The sequence below is a fragment of the Pseudophryne corroboree genome, chromosome 7, assembly GCF_028390025.1.
Source record: "Pseudophryne corroboree isolate aPseCor3 chromosome 7, aPseCor3.hap2, whole genome shotgun sequence".
NCBI classification, from domain to species: domain Eukaryota; kingdom Metazoa; phylum Chordata; class Amphibia; order Anura; family Myobatrachidae; genus Pseudophryne; species Pseudophryne corroboree.
Genome location: NC_086450.1, coordinates 392,517,239 through 392,540,115, shown reverse-complemented (window position 1 = coordinate 392,540,115; position 22,877 = coordinate 392,517,239). Strand labels below are relative to the sequence as shown.

Sequence of the window (22,877 nt, the reverse complement as noted above, 5' to 3'; positions counted from 1 at the left end):
CGCTGACTTAACAGCTATCCGCAGGGATCCTGCAGATAGCATGCAGTAAAAGTACTTTGAAGTCCATTTACACACATTCTGGTACACTACTCAGACCGGCGATTGTGTCGGCATGGGTTTATAGCGCTGTAGCAGCGTGGACAGATACCTTATCAGCAGAGATTGAGACCCTAGTATGTGTGTGTGTGTATATGTATATGTATATATATGTATATATGTATATATATATATATATATATATATATATATATATATATATATATATATATATATATATATATTATAAAAGATGCTGTCTTAGATATATATATAAAACATGCCCAAAGAGACATTAGTCTACTGGGTTCTAGAGTCAACGCTATGTCGATTTCTGCTTGACGTGTCCTGTGGAACATGCAATGGACAGGTGATGCCGACTTAAGAGGCATATGGAAGGTTTACCTTACAAGGCTGAGGATTATGTGGAGAAGGGATCTCGGACCTGGTCTCCACAGCTATGGCTGGTAATTCTGATCTTTTGCCTTATATTCCCGCACAGCCTAGGAAAGCACGACATTTCATATGCAGTCCTTTCGATCACAAAGAAACAAGAAAGTCCGAGGTGCGTCCTTTCTTGCCAGAGGCAGGGGCAGAGGAAAGAAGCTGCACAACACAGCTAGTTCCCAGGAACAGAAGTCCTCCCCGGCCTCTACAAAATCCACCGCATGTCGCTGGGGCTCCACAGGCGGAGCTAGGCCCGGTGGGGGCACGCCTTTGAAATTTCAGCCACAAGTGGGTTTACTCCCTGTTGGATCCCTGGGCAATAGATATTGTGTTTCAGGGATGCAAGCTGTACTTCGAGGAGATGCCCCCTCACCGATGACCCTGCCGGCTTCCCCCCACGAGAGGGAAATAGTGTTAACTGCAATTCACAAAGTGGATCTTCAACAGGTGGTGGTCAAGGTTCCCCTCCTTCAACAAGGAGGGGGTTATTATTCGACCATGTTGTAGTCCCGAAACCGGACGGTTCTTTCAGACCCATATTGAATTTAAAATCCCTGAACATATACCTGAAAAGGTTCAAGTTCAAGATGGAATCGCTGAGAGCGGTCGTCGCAAGCCTGGAAGGGGGGGGATTTTATGGTGTCTCTGGACATAAAGGATGCATACCTTCATGTCCCCATTTATCCACCTCATCAGGCGTACCTCAGATTTGTGGTACAGGATTGTCATTACCAATTTCAGATGTTGCCGTTTGGTCTCTCCACGGCACCGAGAATATTTACCAAGGTAATGGCGGAAATGATGGTACTCCTGCGGAAGCAAGGGGTCGCAATTATCCCATACTTGGACGATCTCCTCATGAAAGCGGGATCAAGAGAGCAGTTGCTGATCAGCGTAGCACTTTCTCTGGAAGTGTAACGGCAACACGGCTGGATTCTAAATATTCCAAAGTCGCAGTTGGTTCCTACGGCTCGTCTGCCTTTCCTAGGCATGATTCTAGACACAGACCAGAAAAGGGTTTATCTCCCGATAGAGAGAGCTCAGGAGCTCATGACACTGGTCAGGAACCTATTAAAACCAAAACAGGTGTCGGTGCATCACTGCACTCGAGTCCTGGGAAGGATGGTGGCATCATACGAGGCCATTCCCTTCGGCAGGTTCCATGCGAGCACCTTTCAATGGGACTTACTGGACAAGTGGTCCGGATCACATCTTCAGATGCATCGGTTAATCACCCTATCCCCCAGGGCCAGGGTGTCTCTCCTGTGGTGGCTGCAGAGTGCTCCTACTCGAGGGCCGCAGATTCGGCATTCAGGACTGGGTCCTGGTGACCACGGATGCAAGCCTCTGAGGGTGGGGAGCAGTCACACAGGGAAGAAATTTCCGAGGTCTGTGGTCAAGTCAGGAGACTTGCCTTCACATCAACATCCTGGAACTAAGGGCCGTATACAACGCCCTACGTCAAGCGGAGACCCTGCTTCGCGACCAACCGGTTCTGATTCAGTCAGACACCATCACCGCAGTGGCTCATGTAAACCGACAAGGCGGCACAAGGAGCAGGGAAGCGATGGCGGAAGCCGCCAGAATTCTTCGCTGGGCGGAAAATCACGTAAGCGCACTGTCAGCAGTGTTCATCCCGGGACACGACCTCCACCCGGGAGAGTGGGGACTTTATCAGGAAGTCTAAGCACAGACTGCATGTCGGTGGGAACTGCCACAGGTGGACATGATACACAAACTGCAACCAGGCGCTTAATAGATAATTAAATTCAATTAATATCATCAATTAATTGTTTTCAAGCTGCAATACAGAGCTACTGACTTGGGGTCTTCAAGTCAGAATAATTAGCACAGGTGGACCACAAGTGGACATGATGGCATCCCGCCTCAACAAAAAACTACAGAGGTATTGCGCCAGGTCAAGAGACCCTCAGGCGATAGCTGTAGACGCCTTGGTGACACCGTGGGTGTTCCAGTCGGTCTATGTATTTCCTCCTCTTCCTCTCATACCCAAGGTGCTGAGAATAATAAGAAAAAGAGGAGTGAGAACGATACTCATTGTTCCAGATTGGCCACGAAGGAGGTTGCAACAGGGGCCCTGTCTGTTCCAAGACTTACCGCGGCTGCGTTTGACGGCATGGCGGTTGGACGCCGGATCCTAGCGGAGAAAGGCATTCCGGAGGAGGTCATTCCTATGCTGATAAAGGCTAGGAAGGACGTGACAGCTCAACATTATCACCGTATATGGCGAAAATATGTTGCTTGGTGTGAGGCCAGGAATGCCCCTACGGAGGAATTCCAGCTGGGCCGTTTCCTTCACTTCCTACAGTCGGGAGTGACTTTGGGCCTGAAATTGGGTTCCATTAAGGTCCAGATTTCAGCCCTATCCATTTTCTTTCAAAAAGAACTGGCTTCTCTTCCTGAAGTTCAGACGTTTGTAAAGGGAGTGCTGCATATTCAGCCCCCTTTTGTGCCTCCAGTGGCACCTTGGGATCTTAACGTGGTGTTGAGTTTCCTGAAATCCCACTGGTTTGAACCACTCAAAACGGTGGAGTTGAAATATCTCACGTGGAAGGTGGTCATGCTATTAGCCTTGGCTTCGGCTAGGCGTGTGTCAGAGTTGGCGACTTTGTCACATAAAAGCCCCTATCTGGTTTTCCATGCGGATAGAGCAGAATTGCGGACCCGTCCACAATTTCTGCAGAAAGTGGTTTCATCCTTTCATATAAACCAACCTATTGTGGTGCCTGTGGCTACTACTGACTTGGAGGATTCCGAGTTGCTTGATGTGGTCAGGGCTTTGAAGGTTTATGTAGCCAGAACGGCTAGGGTCAGGAAAACAGAGTCTTTGTTTATCCTGTATGCTTCCAACAAGCTTGGTGCTCCTGCTTCAAAGCAAACTATTGCTCGCTGGATCTGTAACACGATTCAGCAGGCTCATTCTGCGGCTGGATTGCCGCTGCCAAAATCGGTTAAGGCCCATTCCACTAGGAAGGTGGGCTCTTCTTGGGTGGCTGCCCGAGGGGTCTCGGCATTACAGCTTTGCCGAGCGGCTACTTGGTCAGGTTCAAACACTTTTGCAAAGTTCTACAAGTTTGATACCCTGGCTGAGGAGGACCTTGTGTTTGCTCAATCGGTGCTGCAGAGTCATCCGCACTCTCCCGCCCGTTTGGGAGCTTTGGTATAATCCCCATGGTCCTTACGGAGTCCCCAGCATCCACTAGGACATTAGAGAAAATAAGATTTTACTTACCGGTAAATCTATTTCTCGTAGTCCGTAGTGGATGCTGGGCGCCTTGCTTCAATAAGGGTTATGTTATGGTTGCATCAGGGTTGGACCTGTTGCTCTGTTGTTGTTCATACTGTTGACTGGGTATGTTTATCTCAAGTTATACGGTGTGATTGGTGTGGCTGGTATGAATCTTGCCCTGGATTACCAAAATCCTTTCCTTGTACTGTCAGCTCTTCCGGGCACAGTTTCTCTAACTGAGGTCTGGAGGAGGGACATAGAGGGAGGAGCCAGAGCACACCAGAATCTAAATTCTTTCTTAAAGTGCCCATGTCTCCTGCGGAGCCCGTCTATTCCCCATGGTCCTTACGGAGTCCCCAGCATCCACTACGGACTACGAGAAATAGATTTACCGGTAAGTAAAATCTTTATATATATATCTCAGCACTCTGTCCATGACATTAAGTTCTGGTGCAGGGTCCTAGCAATTAATATAAACACTCACTTCTTCCAAAAGAGAAAAAAGAAATAGACCAGCACTCACGTTTGGTAGATTAAGGAAAAAAAGGGTTTTATTCCTGACAAGCCATCTGGATATAACCCGCTACTACAGTCCGCCCGACAGCCGTTTCAACGCACAATTGTTTTCATCAGGGGCAGCTGTCACCCTGTCCAGAGTCTCTTTAAATAACAGAGAGGGCGCCGGAAAGTTTCAAACAGGAAGACCGTCACCTGGAGGCAGCGCGTCATAGTAGCTGCCCGATTGGCTCCTTTGCGTACATGTGAATTGTGTTGCTACAATAAACAAACCCGGCTCTCTCATTAGCAACCCGCTCCGGCAGCGCGACATCCGTGTAGCGCAGGCAGATCTGTATTTCCGTGCAGCGGCAAACAGGTAAAGTTGCTGCTGTCTTTACCTGTTTGCCGCTGCACGGAAATACAGATCTGCCTGCGCTACACGGATGTCGCGCTGCCGGAGCGGGTTGCTAAGGAGAGAGCCGGGTTTGTTTATTGTAGCAACACAATTCACATGTACGCAAAGGAGCCAATCAGGCAGCTACTATGAGGCGCTGCCTCCAGGTGACGGTCTTCCTGTTTGAAACTTTCCGGCGCCCTCTCTGTTATTTAAACAGGAAGACCGTCACCTGGAGGCAGCGCCTCATAGTAGCTGCCTGATTGGCTCCTTTGCGTACATGTGAATTGTGTTGCTACAATAAACAAACCCGGCTCTCTCCTTAGCAACCCGCTCCGGCAGCGCGACATCCGTGTAGCGCAGGCAGATCTGTATTTCCGTGCAGCGGCAAACAGGTAAAGACAGCAGCAACTTTACCTGTTTGCCGCTGCACGGAAATACAGATCTGCCTGCGCTACACGGATGTCGCGCTGCCGGAGCGGGTTGCTAATGAGAGAGCCGGGTTTGTTTATTGTAGCAACACAATTCACATGTACGCAAAGGAGCCAATCGGGCAGCTACTATGACGCGCTGCCTCCAGGTGACGGTCTTCCTGTTTGAAACTTTCCGGCGCCCTCTCTGTTATTTAAAGAGACTCTGGACAGGGTGACAGCTGCCCCTGATGAAAACAATTGTGCGTTGAAACTGCTGTCGGGCGGACTGTAGTAGCGGGTTATATCCAGATGGCTTGTCAGGAATAAAACCCTTTTTCTCTGACGTCCTAGTGGATGCTGGGACTCCGTAAGGACCATGGGGATTAGCGGCTCCGCAGGAGACAGGGCACAAAATAAAAGCTTAAGGATCAGGTGGTGTGCACTGGCTCCTCCCCCTATGACCCTCCTCCAAGCCTCAGTTAGATTTTTGTGCCCGGCCGAGAAGGGTGCAATCTAGGTGGCTCTCCTGAGCTGCTTAGAATAAAAGTTTAGTTAGGTTTTTTTATTTTCAGTGAGTCCTGCTGGCAACAGGCTCACTGCATCGTGGGACTAAGGGGAGAAGAAACGGACTCACCTGAGTGCAGAGTGGATCGGGTTTCTTAGGCTACTGGACACTAGCTCCAGAGGGACGATCACAGGTTCAGCCTGGATGGGTCACCGGAGCCGCGCCGCCGTCCCCCTTACAGAGCCAGAAGAGACGAAGAGGTCCGGTGAAATCGGCGGCAGAAGACATCCTGTCTTCAGACTAAGGTAGCGCACAGCACCGCAGCTGTGCGCCATTGCTCTCAGCACACTTCACACTCCGGTCACTGAGGGTGCAGGGCGCTGGGGGGGGAGCGCCCTGAGACGCAATATAACAGAATACCTTAGGTGGCAAAACAGAATACATCACATATAGCTCCTGGGCTATATGGATGTATTTTAATCCCCTGCCATTTTACACAAAAAAGCGGGAGATAAGGACGTCGTGAAGGGGCGGAGCCTATCTCCTCAGCACACAAGCGCCATTTTCCCTCACAGCTCCGCTGGAAGGACGGCTCCCTGACTCTCCCCTGCAGTCCTGCTTCAGAATCAGGGTAAAAAAGAGAAGGGGGGGCATTTTTGCCAGCAAATAAGCAGCTATAAGGGAATAACACTTATATAAGGTTATATATATATATATATATATATATATATATATATATATATATATATATATATATATATATATATATATATATATATATATATATATATAATTAATATATATAGCGCTGGGTGTGTGCTGGCAGACTCTCCCTCTGTCTCTCCAAAGGGCTAAGTGGGGTCCTGTCCTCTATCAGAGCATTCCCGGTGTGTGTGCTGTGTGTCGGTACGCGTGTGTCGACATGTATGAGGAGGAAAATTATGTGGAGGCGGAGCAGTTGCCTGTGTTGGTGATGTCACCCCCTAGGGAGTCGACACCTGACTGGATGATTGTATTTAAACAATTAAGTGATAATGTCAGCAATTTGCAAAAAACTGTTGACGACATGAGACAGCCGGCAAATCAATTAGTGCCTGTCCAGGCGTCTCAGACACCGTCAGGGGCGCTAAAACGCCCGTTACCTCAGTGGGTCGACACAGACCCTGACACAGATACTGAGTCTAGTGTCGACGGTGACGAGACAAACGTAATGTCCAGTAGGGCCACACGTTACATGATCACGGCAATGAAAGAGGCATTGAACCTTTCTGACACTACAAGTACCACAAAGAAGGGTATTATGTGGGGTGAGAAAAAACTACCAATATTTTTTCCTGAGTCAGAGGAAATAAATGAGGTGTGTGAAAAAGCGTGGGTTTCCCCCGATAAAAAACAGCTAATTTCTAAAAAATTATTAGCATTATATCCTTTCCCGCCAGAGGTTAGGGCGCGTTGGGAAACACCCCCTAGGGTAGATAAGGCGCTCACACGTTTATCAAAACAAGTAGCGTTACCGTCTCCTGATACGGCTACCCTAAAAGAACCAGCTGATAGAAGGCTGGAAAATATCCTAAAAAGTATATACACACATACTGGTGTTATACTGCGACCAGCAATCGCCTCAGCCTGGATGTGCAGTGCTGGAGTCGCATGGTCGGATTCCCTGACCGAGAATATTGATACCCTGGATAGGGACAATATTTTGTTAACTATAGAACATTTAAAGGATGCATTACTATATATGCGTGATGCACAGAGGGATATTTGCACCCTGGCATCAAGAGTAAGTGCTATGTCCATCTCTGCCAGAAGAGCGTTATGGACGCGACAGTGGTCAGGGGATGCGGATTCCAAACGGCACATGGAAGTATTGCCGTATAAAGGGGAGGAGTTATTTGGGGCTGGTCTATCGGACCTGGTGGCCACGGCAACGGCTGGAAAATCCACCTTTTTACCCCAGGTCACTCCACATCAGCAGAAAAAGACACCGTCTTTTCAAACTCAGTCCTTTCGTTCCCATAAGTACAAGCGAGCAAAAGTCCACTCTTTTCTGCCCCGGGGCAGAGGAAGAGGAAAAAGACTGCACCATGCAGCCGCTTCACAGGAGCAGAAGCCCTCCCCTGCTTCTGCCAAGTCTTCAGCATGACGCTGGGGCTTTACAAGCAGACTCAGATATGGTGGGGGCCCGTCTCAAGAATTTCAACGCGCAGTGGGCTCACTCGCAAGTGGATCCCTGGATTCTACAGGTAGTATCGCAGGGGTACAAACTGGAATTCGAGGCGTTTCCCCCTCGTCGTTTCCTGAAGTCTGCTTTACCAAAGTCTCCCTCCGACAGGGAGGCAGTTTTGGAAGCCATTCACAAGCTGTATTCCCAGCAGGTGATAATCAAGGTACCCCTCCTGCAACAAGGAAAGGGGTATTATTCCACGCTGTTTGTGGTACCGAAGCCGGACGGCTCGGTGAGACCAATTTTAAATCTGAAATCCTTGAACACTTACATAAAAAGGTTCAAATTCAAGATGGAGTCACTCAGAGCAGTGATAGCAAACCTGGAAGAAGGGGACTATATGGTGTCTCTGGACATCAAAGATGCTTATCTCCACGTCCCGATATACCCTTCTCACCAAGGGTACCTCAGGTTTGTAGTACAAAACTGTCATTATCAGTTTCAGACGCTGCCGTTTGGATTGTCCACGGCACCTCGGGTCTTTACCAAGGTAATGGCCGAAATGATGATTCTTCTACGAAGAAAAGGCATTTTAATTATCCCTTACTTGGACGATCTCCTGATAAGGGCAAGATCCAGGGAACAGTTAGAAGTCGGAGTAGCACTATCTCAGGTAGTGTTACGTCAGCACGGGTGGATTCTAAATATTCCAAAATTGCAGCTGATTCCAACGACACGTCTACTGTTCCTAGGAATGATTCTGGACACAGTCCAGAAGAAGGTGTTTCTCCCGGAGGAGAAGGCCAGGGAGTTATCCGAGCTAGTCAGGAACCTCCTAAAACCAGGACAGGTCTCAGTGCATCAGTGCACGAGGGTCCTGGGGAAAATGGTGGCTTCTTACGAAGCGATTCCATTCGGAAGATTCCATGCAAGAACATTTCAGTGGGATCTACTGGACAAATGGTCCGGATCGCATCTGCAGATGCATCAGCGGATAACCCTGTCGCCAAGGACAAGGGTGTCTCTCCTGTGGTGGCTGCAGAGTGCTCATCTACTAGAGGGCCGCAGATTTGGCATTCAGGATTGGATCCTGGTAACCACGGATGCCAGCCTGAGAGGCTGGGGAGCAGTCACACAGGGAAGGAATTTCCAGGGCCTGTGGTCAAGCTTGGAAACGTCTCTTCATATAAACATTCTGGAACTAAGGGCCATTTACAATGCCCTAAGTCAAGCAAAACCTCTGCTTCAGGGTCAGGCGGTGTTGATCCAATCGGACAACATCACGTCAGTCGCCCACGTAAACAGACAGGGCGGCACGAGAAGCAGGAGGGCAATGGCAGAAGCTGCAAGGATTCTTCGCTGGGCGGAAAATCATGTGATAGCACTGTCAGCAGTATTCATTCCGGGAGTGGACAACTGGGAAGCAGACTTCCTCAGCAGACACGACCTTCACCCGGGAGAGTGGGGACTTCACCCAGAAGTCTTCCACCTGATTGTAAACCGTTGGGAAAAACCAAAGGTGGACATGATGGCGTCACGTCTAAACAAAAAACTGGACAGATATTGCGCCAGGTCAAGGGACCCTCAGGCAATAGCAGTGGACGCTCTGGTAACGCCGTGGGTGTACCAGTCAGTGTATGTGTTCCCTCCTCTGCCTCTCATACCAAAAGTACTGAGAATCATAAGAAGGAGAGGAGTAAGAACTATACTCGTGGTTCCGGATTGGCCAAGACGGACTTGGTACCCGGAACTTCAAGAGATGCTCACGGACGAACCGTGGCCTCTACCTCTAAGAAAGGACCTGCTACTGCAGGGGCCTTGTCTGTTCCAGGACTTACCGCGGCTGCATTTGACGGCATGGCGGTTGAACGCCGGATCCTGAGGGAAAAAGGCATTCCAGAAGAAGTCATCCCTACTCTGGTCAAAGCCAGGAAGGACGTAACCGCAAAACATTATCACCGCATTTGGCGTAAATATGTTGCGTGGTGTGAGGCCAAGAAGGCCCCTACAGAGGAATTTCAACTGGGTCGTTTCCTTCATTTCCTGCAAACAGGACTGTCTATGGGCCTAAAATTAGGGTCCATTAAGGTTCAAATTTCGGCCCTGTCGATTTTCTTCCAGAAAGAACTGGCTTCAGTACCTGAAGTTCAGACATTTGTAAAAGGGGTGCTGCACATACAGCCTCCTTTTGTGCCTCCAGTGGCACCTTGGGATCTCAATGTGGTGTTGAGTTTTCTAAAGTCACATTGGTTTGAACCACTTTCCACTGTGGACTTAAAATATCTCACATGGAAGGTGTCGATGCTGTTAGCCTTGGCTTCAGCCAGGCGTGTGTCAGAATTGGCGGCTTTATCATATAAAAGCCCTTACTTAATTTTTCATTCTGACAGGGCGGAATTGAGGACTCGTCTTCAATTTCTACCTAAGGTGGTTTCTGCATTTCACATGAACCAACCTATTGTGGTACCTGCGGCTACCAGGGACTTAGAGGACTCTAAGTTGCTTGACGTTGTCAGGGCCTTGAAAATATATGTTTCCAGGACGGCTGGAGTCAGAAAATCTGACTCGCTGTTTATCCTGTATGCACCCAACAAGCTGGGTGCTCCTGCTTCTAAGCAGACGATTGCTCGTTGGATTTGTAGTACAATTCAGCTTGCACATTCTGTGGCAGGATTGCCACAGCCAAAATCAGTAAAAGCCCATTCCACAAGGAAAGTGGGCTCATCTTGGGCGGCTGCCCGAGGGGTCTCGGCTTTACAACTTTGCCGAGCAGCTACTTGGTCAGGGGCAAACACGTTTGCTAAATTCTACAAATTTGATACCCTGGCTGAGGAGGACCTGGAGTTCTCTCATTCGGTGCTGCAGAGTCATCTGCACTCTCCCGCCCGTTTGGGAGCTTTGGTATAATCCCCATGGTCCTTACGGAGTCCCAGCATCCACTAGGACGTCAGAGAAAATAAGATTTTACTTACCGATAAATCTATTTCTCGTAGTCCGTAGTGGATGCTGGGCGCCCATCCCTAGTGCGGATTGTCTGCAATACTTGTATATAGTTATTGTTACAAAGATTCGGGTTATTATTGTTGTGAGCCATCTTTTCAGAGGCTCCTTTGCGTTTATCATACTGTTAACTGGGTTCAGATCACAAGTTGTACGGTGTGATTGGTGTGGCTGGTATGAGTCTTACCCGGGATTCAATATCCTTCCTTATTATGTACGCTCGTCCGGGCACAGTATCCTAACTGAGGCTTGGAGGAGGGTCATAGGGGGAGGAGCCAGTGCACACCACCTGATCCTTAAGCTTTTATTTTGTGCCCTGTCTCCTGCGGAGCCGCTAATCCCCATGGTCCTTACGGAGTCCCAGCATCCACTACGGACTACGAGAAATAGATTTATCGGTAAGTAAAATCTTATTTTTTTCCTTAATCTACCAAACGTGAGTGCTGGTCTATTTCTTTTTTTCTCTTTTGGAAGAAGTGAGTGTTTATATTAATTGCTAGGACCCTGCACCAGAACTTAATGTCATGGACATAGAGTGCTGTCATTTTGTCATATTTTGTATTTACAACGTCTATTGACTTGCACCGGTCAGTGTGGTTAAGATCTCTGCAGTGGAGATCAATTGATCACCAAACATTTTTGAACATTACTGTTTATTTAAATCATCCTTTTTTTTTTTTTTTTTGGAATATGCAGTGATTTTTATTTTTGTCGCACACAGAAATATATGGTTGCCACTTTGCACTTTTTCACTCTTTTATATTACGCAATATACCACTGTGTATATAAATGTCTACCAGTGCCAACAAAGATCTAGTTTCTGTTCTTCAATTTGACAAAACAGATGCTGAACGGATTCTTTTTGACAATACTGAATCCTTGGCTTTTGATAAAGATAGTCCAGAGGAATTTGTAAATGATGTGCTCAGACTTAAAAAGAGAGAGGTTGAACTACATTTACATGGCCTAACCCTCTCTCAATACTATAAAGAATCTCTCATCCCCAGAGGGTTCAGACTGCACAACCAACCCACACTGGGGAGACACAATAATGATTTTTGCACGAAGTGGTGTAACATTTTGAATAAATGTTCCCAGGATCTAATGCTGCTTGTAATTGAACAGGCTGGATTACATCTAACTGAAATTAGAAGAGACATTTCAGAACTAGAGGCTTCAGAACTATTTAGGACAGTACAATCTCCAGACTGACCTTTTCACCAAATGAAATAAGGACATTGACAAATTTCGTGGAGACCTGCTAAGATTTAAGAAAAATAAATATAAACAGGTTAAACTGGACTATAAGGAGAATAGGGTATACCCCTGGTTGTCACGGAGTGAGCCACGCAAATACAGACCGCAACAGAGACGTGGAGGACGCAGACCTATCGCACCCTTCACGGACATTGAAAGCAGATTCCAAATGTCAGCGAGCGACTCTGATGCACCATCTACATCTGCACAAGGTGCCACATACCTTTCCAGATCCGAACGCAACAGGAGGGCTCCAAAAACCCCGCTTTACCTACCCATAGAGGTGGGAGAAAAAGGAAGAAAAAAATAGAGAATAAAGCACAGGCATCGGTGGTCTTCAATTTATCCAAACATGAACTGACGGATGAAGAACTCTCTATTCTGAACAAGGGATTAACATTTGTGCCAACGGTTGGCCAAGACAGCTTCCATTGGCAGGTTGACCTCTATAAATTAGGAAGACAACTCCGTTTAAAAGACTACTACTCCAATTCCCAGCTTCCAGACTCTTCCACGACGGCTTCATCCTCTACTCCTCACTGTCCTTGGAAGAAACCCAGTCAGTTTGATCCACCTACCCTAAATCCTTCAATCCATACCTTCTTGAGAGTACTTAAAAGGGACATGATGCCCTATATAGAGAAGCAAAGGATTAGTAATTCTAACATCACGAAGGGAGAAAGAGCTGCCATTAAATCTTTACAGAATGACAATCGCCTGGTCATCAGGTCTGCAGATAAGGGAGGAGGCATTGTCCTCCTTGACTATGACTATTATGTACAAGAGGCTAATGGACAATTGTCAAACTCAACTTGCTATCAGAAACTTCCTTACGACCCCACATGGACATACAAAAAGGAAATTGATTCAATAATCAACTTGGGAGTCAATAACAGGTACATTAATCAAACTACTGCTGACTTTCTAACTACGCCTCATCCAAAAACCCCAATCCTGTATACGTTACCCAAAATCCATAAATCATTGACACAGCCCCCTGGGCGCCCGATCATTTCAGCACGTGGATCATTATGTCAACCACTCTCACAGCTTGTAGACTTCTATCTACAGCCTCTTGCTAAAAGTGCAGCTAGTTACATTGAGGACACAACAGATTTCTTAAGGAAACTGGAATGTATCAAGTACATCCCTGATGATGCATTACTGGTTACACTCGATGTCTCGAGTCTATATACGAACATTCCACATGCACTTGGCATTGAATCATGTAGACGGCTAATAACAGAGAGTGATGGGTATTTTGGACCTCCGTCAGAGTATATGGTATTATTGATCAGCCTTATTTTGAACAAAAATTACTTTTTTATTTGAAAATTGTTTTTTTCTACAAAAACAGGGTACAGCTATGGGGTCTAACATGGCCCCAGCATACGCTAACATTTCCATGTCAGCGTATGAACAGGAACATATTACAGGTCACCCCTTGTTTGGCCGGTTTTTGACAGCATATGTCCGGTATATTGATGATGTATTTTTCATCTGGTATGGGGGAGAGAAAACACTCCTGACCTTCATTGATCATCTGAATTTACTTCCTGGCACCATTAGATTCAGCCTCACGTTTAGCAAAACAGAAATTTAATTTTTCTCTGACGTCCTAGTGGATGCTGGGGACTCCGTAAGGACCATGGGGAATAGACGGCTCCGCAGGAGACTGGGCACATCTAAAGTAAGCTTTAGGACTATCTGGTGTGCACTGGCTCCTCCCCCTATGACCCTCCTCCAAGCCTCAGTTAGATTTCTGTGCCCGGCTGAGCTGGATGCACACTAGGGGCTCTCCTGAGCTCCTAGGAAGAAAGTATATGTTAGGTTTTTTATTTTCAGTGAGACCTGCTGGCAACAGGCTCACTGCACCGAGGGACTAAGGGGAGAAGAAGCGAACCTACCTAAGTGGTGGTAGCTTGGGCTTCTTAGGCTACTGGACACCATTAGCTCCAGAGGGATCGAACACAGGACCCGACCTCGTCGTCCGGAGCCGCGCCGCCGTCCCCCTTACAGAGCCAGAAGCAAGAAGGTGGTCCGGAAAATCGGCGGCTGAAGACTTCTGTCTTCTCCAAGGTAGCGCACAGCACTGCAGCTGTGCGCCATTGCTCCTCATGCACACCACACACTGCGGTCACTGATGGGTGCAGGGCGCTGGGGGGGGGGCGCCCTGAGCAGCAATATTAACACCTTGGCTGGCGAACTGACACCATATATAGCCCCAGGGGCTATATAGGTGTTTATTAACCCCTGCCAGAACTTTTACAATAGCGGGAGAAAGCCCGCCGAAAAAGGGGCGGAGCCATCTCCCTCAGCACACGGGCGCCATTTTCCCTCACAGCTCTGCTGAAGGGATCGCTCCCTGACTCTCCCCTGCAGTCCTGCACTACAGAAAAGGGTTAAAAAGAGAGGGGGGGCACAAATTAGGCGCAGTATATATATATTATGCAGCTATAAGGGAAAACACTCTCTATAGGTGATATCCCTGTGATATATAGCGCTCTGGTGTGTGCTGGCATACTCTCCCTCTGTCTCCCCAAAGGGCTTTGTGGGGTCCTGTCCTCTGTCAGAGCATTCCCTGTGTGTGTGCTGTGTGTCGGTACTGCTGTGTCGACATGTATGATGAGGATAATGATGTGGAGGCGGAGCAAATGCCTGTGAATGGGATGTCACCCCCTGCGGGGTCGACACCGGTGTGGATGGACTTATGGAAGGAATTACGTGACAGTGTCAACTCCTTACATAAAAGGTTTGACGACATAGGACAGCCGGCTGCTCAGCTTGTGCCTGTCCAAGCGTCTCACATGTCATCAGGGGCTCTAAAACGCCCGCTACCTCAGATGGCAGACACAGATGTTGACACGGATACAGACTCCAGTGTCGACGACGATGAGACTAGTGTACCTTCCAATAGGGTCACCCGTTACATGATTGAGGCAATTAAAAATGTATTACACATTTCTGATAATACCCCAGATACCACAAAAAAGGGTATTATGTTTGGTGACCGAAAACTACCAGTAGTTTTCCTGCATCTGAGGAATTGATATGAGGTGTGTGAGGAAGCGTGGACTTCCCCCGATAAGAAATTGATAATTTCTAAGCAGCGTACCCTTTTCCGCCAGAGGATAGGTCACGTTGGGAAATAACCCCTAGGGTAGATAAAGCGGTTACACGCTTATTAAAAAAGGTGGCACTACCGTCACGGATACGGCCGCCCTGAAGGACCTGCTGATAGAAAGCAGAAAACTACCCTTAAAGCTATATACACACACACGGGCATTATATTGAGACCTGCTATTGCCTCGGCATGGATGTGCAGTGCGGCAGCTGCGTGGTCAGATTCCCTGTCGGATAATATTTATACTATAGATAGGGACAATATTTTGCCGAAAATAGAGCATATAAAAGACGCTGTCTTATACATGCGTGATGCACAGAGGGATATTTGCCGACTGGCATCACTAATAAGCGCTATGTAAAACCATTGCCGCCAGACGGGGGTTATGGACTCGGCAATGGTCGGGCGATGCCGATTCAAAACGGCACATGGAAGTTTGCCCTAGAAGGGGGATGGTCTTTCAGACCTCGTTTCCACAGCTACGGCTGGGAAATCAAAACTTTTGCCACAAGCTACCCCACAGCAAAAGTAAGCACTGTATTATCAGGTACAGTCCCTTCGGCCCCAGAAAAGTAGAGGGCCGAAGGGACTGTACTGTGCTCATCTTTTCTGCCAAGAGGAAAAGGTAGAGGGAAAAAGCTGCAGCACACAGCTAGTTCCCGGGAGCAGAAGTCCTCCCCTGTGTCCGGTAAGTCCACAGCATGACGCTGGGGCTGCTCAGGCGGACCCGGGTATGGTGGGGGCCCGTCTCAGAAATTTTCAGCGCACAGTGGGCTCTCTCACAGGTGGATCCCAGGGTTCTTCAAACAGTATCTCAGAGGTACAGGCTGGAATTCGAGACATCTCCCCCCCGCCGTTTCCTAAAATCTGCCTTACCGGCAACTCCCTCTGCCAGGGAGGCAGTGTTGGTGGCTATCCAAAAAACTGTATTCACAGCAAGTGATTATCAAGGTACCCCTCCTTCAACAGGAAAAGGGTTACCTTTCCACAATGTTTGTGGTACCGAAACCGGACGGTTCGGTGAGACCCATCTTAAATTTAAAATCCTTGAACACATATAACAAAAGATTCAAGTTCAAGATGGAATCGCTCAGGGCGATTATTGCGATCCTGGACGAGGGGGATTACAGGGTCTCTCTGGACATCAAGGATACTTACCTGCATGTCCCCATTTACCCTCCTCACCAGGAGTACCTCAAGATTGTGGTACCGGACTGTCACTATCAGTTCCAGACGCTGCCGTTTGGATTATCCACGGCACCGAGGGTCTTTACCATGGGTAATGACCGAAATGATGATACTCCTTCGCAAGAAGGGAGTTTTAATTATCCCGTACTTGGACGATCTCCGGATAAAGGCGAGGTCCAAGGAACAGTTGGTAAGGGGGTAGCACTTTCTCGGGAAGTGCTGCAACAGCAGGACTGGATTCTCAATTCCAAAGTCACAGCTGGTCCCGACGACACGTCTTCTGTTCCTGGGAATGATTCTGGAAACAGACCAGAAAAAAGGTGTTTCTTCCAATGGAAAAAGCCGAGGAGTTGTCATCTCTAGTCAGAAACCTCCTAAGACCGGGACAGGTGTCGGTACATCAATGCACACGAGTCCTGGGAAAAATGGTAGCTTCGTACGAAGAAATTCCATTCGGAAAGTTCCACGCAAGGATTTTCCAGTGGGACCTGTTGGACAAATGGTCCGGGTCCCATCTCCAGATACAGCAGCGGATAACCCGGTCGGCAAGAACCAGGGTGTCGCTGCGGTGGTGGCTGCAGAGGGCTCATCTACTAGAGGGCCGCAGATTCGGAATACAGGACTGGGTCCTGGTAAACACGGATGCCAGCCTTCGGGGCTGGGGTGCAGTCACACAGGGAGTAAAATTCCAAGGACTGTGGTCCAAACAGGAGATTTCACTTCACATAAATTTTCTGGAGCTAAGAGCCCTTTACAAGGCCGTAAGCCAAACAAGGCCCCTGCTTCAAAACCAGCCGTACTGATCAAATCAGACAACATCACGGCGCTCGCCGATGTAAACAGGCAGGGCGGTACAAGAAGCAGGAGGGCGATGGCAGAAGCCACAAGGATTCCCCGTTGGGCGGAAAATCATGTGGTAGCACTGGCAGCAGTGTTCATTCCGGGAGTGGACAACTGGGAAGCAGACTTCCGCAGCAGACTCCACCCGGGAGAATAGGGACTTCATCCAGAAGTCTTCCAAATGCTGGTAAACCGTTGGGAAAGACCACAGGTGGACATGATGGCGTCCCGCCTCAATAAAAGATATTGCGCCAGGTCAAGGGAACCTCAGGCGATCGCTGTGGACGCTCTAGTGACACCGCGGGCGTACCAGTCGGTTTATGTGTTCCCTCCTCTCCCTCTCATACCCAAGGTACTGAGGATAATAAGGAAAAGAGGAGTAAGAACTATACTCATTGTTCCGGATTGGCCAAGAAGGGCTTGGTACCTGGAACTTCAGGAGTTGATCTCAGAGGACCCATGGCCTCTGCCACTCAGACAGGATCTGCTGCAGCAGGGTCCCTGTTTGTTCAAAGACTTACCGCGGCTGCATTGACGGCATGGCGGTTGAACACCGGATCCTGAGTGAAAAAGGCATTCCGGAGGAAGTCATTCAAATCCTGATCAAAGCCAGGAAGGATGTCAGCCTGAAGTGCAGACGTTGTAAGGGAGTGCTGCATATTCAGCCCCTTTTTTGTGCCCCAGTGGCACCTTGGGATCTCAATGTGGTTTTGAAGTTCCTGGAATCACATTGGTTTGAGCCACTTAAAACCGTGGATTTGAAATATCTCACATGAAAAGTGGTCATGTGTTGGCTCTGGCTTCGGCCAGGCATGTGTCAGAATTGGCGGCTTTGTCATAAAAAAGCCCTTACCTGACTTTCCATATGGATAGGGCAGAGTTGAGGACTCGTCCTCACTTTCTCCCGAAGGTGGTATCAGGTTTTCACTTGTACCAACCTATTGTGGTGCCTGCGGCTACTAGGGACTTGGAGGATTCCAAGTTACTGGACGTAGTCAGGGCCCTGAAAAATTATATTTCCAGGACGGCTGTAGTCAGGAAAACTGACTCGCTGTTTATCCTAGATGCACCCAACATGCTGGGTGCTCCTGCTTCTAAGCAGACTATAGCACGCTGGATTTGTAGCACTATTCAGCTTGCGCATTCTGCGGTGGGACTACCGCAGCCTAAATCTGTAAAAGCCCATTCCACATGGAAGGGGGCTCATCTTGGGCGGCTGCCCGAGGGGTCTCGGCTTTACAACTTGGCCGAGCTGCTACTTGGTCAGGGGCAAACACGTTGCAAAATTCTACAAATTTGATACCCTGGCTGAGAAGGACCTTGAGTTCTCTCATTCGGTGCTGCAGAGTCATCCGCACTCTCCCGCCCGTTTGGGAGCTTTGGTATAATTCCCATGGTCCTTACGGAGTCCCCAGCATCCACTAGGACGTCAGAGAAAATAAGATTTTACTCACCGGTAAATCTATTTCTCGTAGTCCGTAGTGGATGCTGGGCGCCCATCCCTAGTGCGGATTGTCTGCAATACTTGTAAATAGTTATTGTTACACAAATCGGGTTGTTACTGCGAACCATCTATTCAGAGGTTCCATTGTTATCATACTGTTAACCGGGGTTCCTATCACGAGTTATATGGTGTGATTGGTGTGGCTGGTATGAGTCTTACCCGGGATTCAAAATCCTTCCTTATTGTGTCAGCTCTTCCGGGCACAGTGTCCTAACTGAGGCTTGGAGGCGGGTCATAGGGGGAGGAGCCAGTGCACACCAGATAGTCCTAAAGCTTTCTTTAGATGTGCCCAGTCTCCTGCGGAGCCGTCTATTCCCCATGGTCCTTACGGAGTCCCCAGCATCCACTACGGACTACGAGAAATAGATTTACCGGTGAGTAAATTCTTATTTTTGGACGTGTCCGTTCTTTTGTCCAACAACAAACTGACCACTAAGATTCATTGTAAAGACTCTGATAGGAACACGCTCTTGCTCTCAACGAGTTTCCACCCGGCACCCCTCAAAAGAGGATTACCGTTCTCACAGCTCTTAAGGGTGATACGGATCACCTCTGACCCTTCTGCAATACCATCTGCTCTACAATCTGAGTCAACGCTTCCTCGATCGTGGATATTCAAAGGAAGAGATTGATTTGGCACTCACAAAAATTGGCCAAATAAGGAGAGAGGAACTCCTATATGGTAAAGACGCTTCCCTTAACAAAGACAATGACAGGTTCAATTTTGTCAGCATGTATACCACTGCTTCTAGATTCATTCGCAACAAGATTCATGAACATTGGCACCTTATTGGCACAGATCCAATTCTGGCAAAAGCTATCCCGCAACCACCTCGATTCGCCTATAGACGAGGACCCAATCTGAAAGATATGCTTGTTGTAACAGATTTCTCTAAGAGAAAAAAAGAACATACCTTCTCACTGGTTGACTATCAAAACAGGGGTTTATAAATGCACGGGCTGCCCAAACTGTCCATTCTTGCTACTTGGCAATCGGTTTGTTAACCCTCAGGACAACAAGGCATATACTATTAAACAAAGACTTGACTGCAACAGTAAATTTGTAGTCTATGTGCTAAAATGTCCATGTAATTTGCTTTATGTTGGAAAGACCAGTAGGATGCTAAAGGAGCGTTTAAGCCAGCACCGTTCGACAATCAATAAGAGCATTACCCAGGGTGGGACTGCAAGTGACTTCTCAAATTTACCTGTGGCAAGACATTTCAGGGAGGCGAAACACACTATCAATCAACTTAAGTGTTGCATTTTGGACCAAATCCCACCACTACAAAGGGGTGGTGACCGCAACAAAATCTTACTACAAAGAGAACATCAATGGATTGATAGATTACAAACATTGGCCCCAAATGGGCTCAATAAAGAATTCCGCTTAGGGTGCTTCCTTTGACCCTGTACAACAGTGTATAGAGTCTAGCATTTTGGTTTACTTTTCTGAGACACCGCCGTGTGTCATGTCTTGTTAAATATGATATGTTTCACCACTTGTCACCTGCCGATGCCTGATTGTTTTAGACTACAGTGATGGTCTTTTCGAGAAACATGTGTTTCTGACTTACGGTGCCTTCCTTGGTACCTGGAGTTTGAATATTAGACATGCCTTATAGTTTACTGTGATTACAGACTTTGGTCTAAGTTTGCCTTAGCCCTCAATATCACATATGATTTTGAGTTGATGAACACCGTGGAGATTGATACTACCACACCACACTGGAACCCATCCGATCCCGTCTGATCTTGGTAATTAAGCAGTGATGGGCCCAGCTAGTACCACACTTGGAGACAGTGTGGGAATACTGGGTGTTGTATCAAGGGACTCGGTGTGTCCCTCTTTTGAGGTTCCCCTGATTTGTCTCTCATTCGTTAGCATCAACATTGGTATCTTTTCTTGAATATTATTATAAGTCTATAGGATTATGACGTGATGTAGGTGAGAGATGAGGGGTGATACTGATACATCGGGATATACATATATGGACACATCTGTTTGATACAATCATACCACACTGGAAACCATCCGATCCCGTCTGATCTTGGCAATTAAGCAGTGTTGGGCCCAGTCAGTACCATGCTTGGAGACGGCATGGGAATACCGGGTATTGTACCAAGGGACAAGTTTTGTCCTACAGGTGAGGATTATTTTATCCCTTTGGTTCTTAACATCACACGGCGCTCTCATTTACTTTTCACTCTTGCCAAGTATAGTTTCGGTGGTGCATTACTTATGGTGACTTTAACCATGGTTATATCTCATCAGTGTAACGGTGTTATGCTGTATTTAGATACTAGCATTCCCTGAGTGTTTGATACTATTGCTGTGCAAGTTAGTACAGTTTGTTCATTTGTGTTATGTTTTGTTTCACGGTTTGTATAATTTTGGGCTGTCGAATCTCCATGCTGTCGGCGCACTGTGGGGTGACTACTCTACAGGTGTGCCTCTGGCTGGGGACACAGAGAGCAGCAACTTTACCTGTTTGCCGCTGCACGGAAATACAGATCTGCCTGCGCTACACGGATGTCGCGCTGCCGGAGCGGGTTGCTAAGGAGAGAGCCGGGTTTGTTTATTGTAGCAACACAATTCACATGTACGCAAAGGAGCCAATCGGGCAGCTACTATGAGGCGCTGCCTCCAGGTGACGGTCTTCCTGTTTGAAACTTTCCGGCGCCCTCTCTGTTATTTAAAGAGACTCTGGACAGGGTGACAGCTGCCCCTGATGAAAACCATTGTGCGTTGAAACGGCTGTCGGGCGGACTGTAGTAGCGGGTTATATCCAGATGGCTTGTCAGGAATAAAACCCTTTTTTTCCTTCATCTACCAAACGTGAGTGCTGGTCTATTTCTTTTTTTCTCTTTTGGAAGAAGTGAGTATGTGTGTGTGTATGTATATATATATATATATATATATATATATATATATATATATATATATATATATATATATATAGATATAATCTAATCTGTACAGACCGGCACTCCACTGATCAAGGGAGAAGATTGCCCCGGTGCCTTCCGTGTGGGATCAAATGATAGAGGAAAATAACCAGCGGCACTCAGGGTCTTGTTGCGGAGTAGATTGTATTTAAAACATCAATACAAGACCATCAACGTTTCGGGGATTTAAACCCCTTTGTCAAGATGTGTTCTCACATCTTGACAAAGGGGTTTAAATCCCCGAAACGTTGATGGTCTTGTATTGAAGTTTTAAATACAATCTACTCCGCAACAAGACCCTGAGTGCCGCTGGTTATTTTCCTCTATATATATATATATATATATATATATATATATATATATATATATATATATATATATATATATATATATATATATATATATATATATATATATATATATATATATATATATATATATATATATATATATAATATCCATCCATCCATCCCAAAGAGACATTGGTCTACTGGGTTCTAGAGTCAACGCTATGTCGATTTCTGCTAGACGTGTCCTGTGGAACATGCAATGGACAGCTGATGCCGACTAAAAGAGGCATATGGAAGGTTTACCTTACAAGGCTGAGGAATTGTGTGGAGAAGGGCTCTTGGACCTGGTCTCCACAGCTATAGCTGGTAATTCTGATCTTTTGCCTTATATTCCCTCACAGCCTAAGAAAGCACGACATTATCAAATGCAGTACTTTCGGTCGCAGAATAACAAGAAAGTACGAGGAGCGTCCTTTCTTACCAGAGGTAAGGGCACAGGGCACAGCTAGTTCCCAGGAACAGAAGTCCTCCCCGGCCTCTACTACATCCACCGCATGACGCTGGAGCTCCGCTAAGGGAGTCCGTCCCAGTGGGAGCACGTCTTCGACTCTTCAGCCACATCTGAGTTCACTCACAGGTGGATCCCGGGGCAATAAAAATAGTTTCTCAGGGTTACAAGCTGGAATTCGAAAGGTGCCTCCTCGCTGGTTTTTCCTTATCGGACCTACCGGCTTCTCCCCCAGAAAGGGAGATAATATTAAATACAATTCACACATTGTATCTCCAACAAGTGGTGCTCAAGGTTCCCCTCCTGCAACAAGGAAGGCGATATGACTCAACCTTGGCTGTAGTCCCGAAACCGTACGGTTCGGTCAGACCTATTTTAAAATTAAAATCTCTGAACCTATATGGGAAAAGGTTCAAATTTAAAGTGGAATCGCCCAGAGCGATCATCGCCAGCCTGGAACGGGGGGGATTTGATGGTGTATCTAGACATAAAGGCTGCATACCTTCA

The 22,877-nt window shown here is 47.4% G+C and overlaps 1 protein-coding gene and 2 pseudogenes across 4 annotated transcripts in view; all 3 read left to right on the top strand.

The window, feature by feature from the left end:
• The window catches only part of SNX8 (sorting nexin 8), an 87,047-nt gene that overhangs the window by 8,816 nt on the left and 55,354 nt on the right, over positions 1 to 22,877 (top strand). The window lies entirely within an intron of this gene.
• Positions 20,334 to 20,453, top strand: LOC134946065 (5S ribosomal RNA; annotated as a pseudogene).
• On the top strand, positions 20,630 to 20,749 carry LOC134947314 (5S ribosomal RNA; annotated as a pseudogene).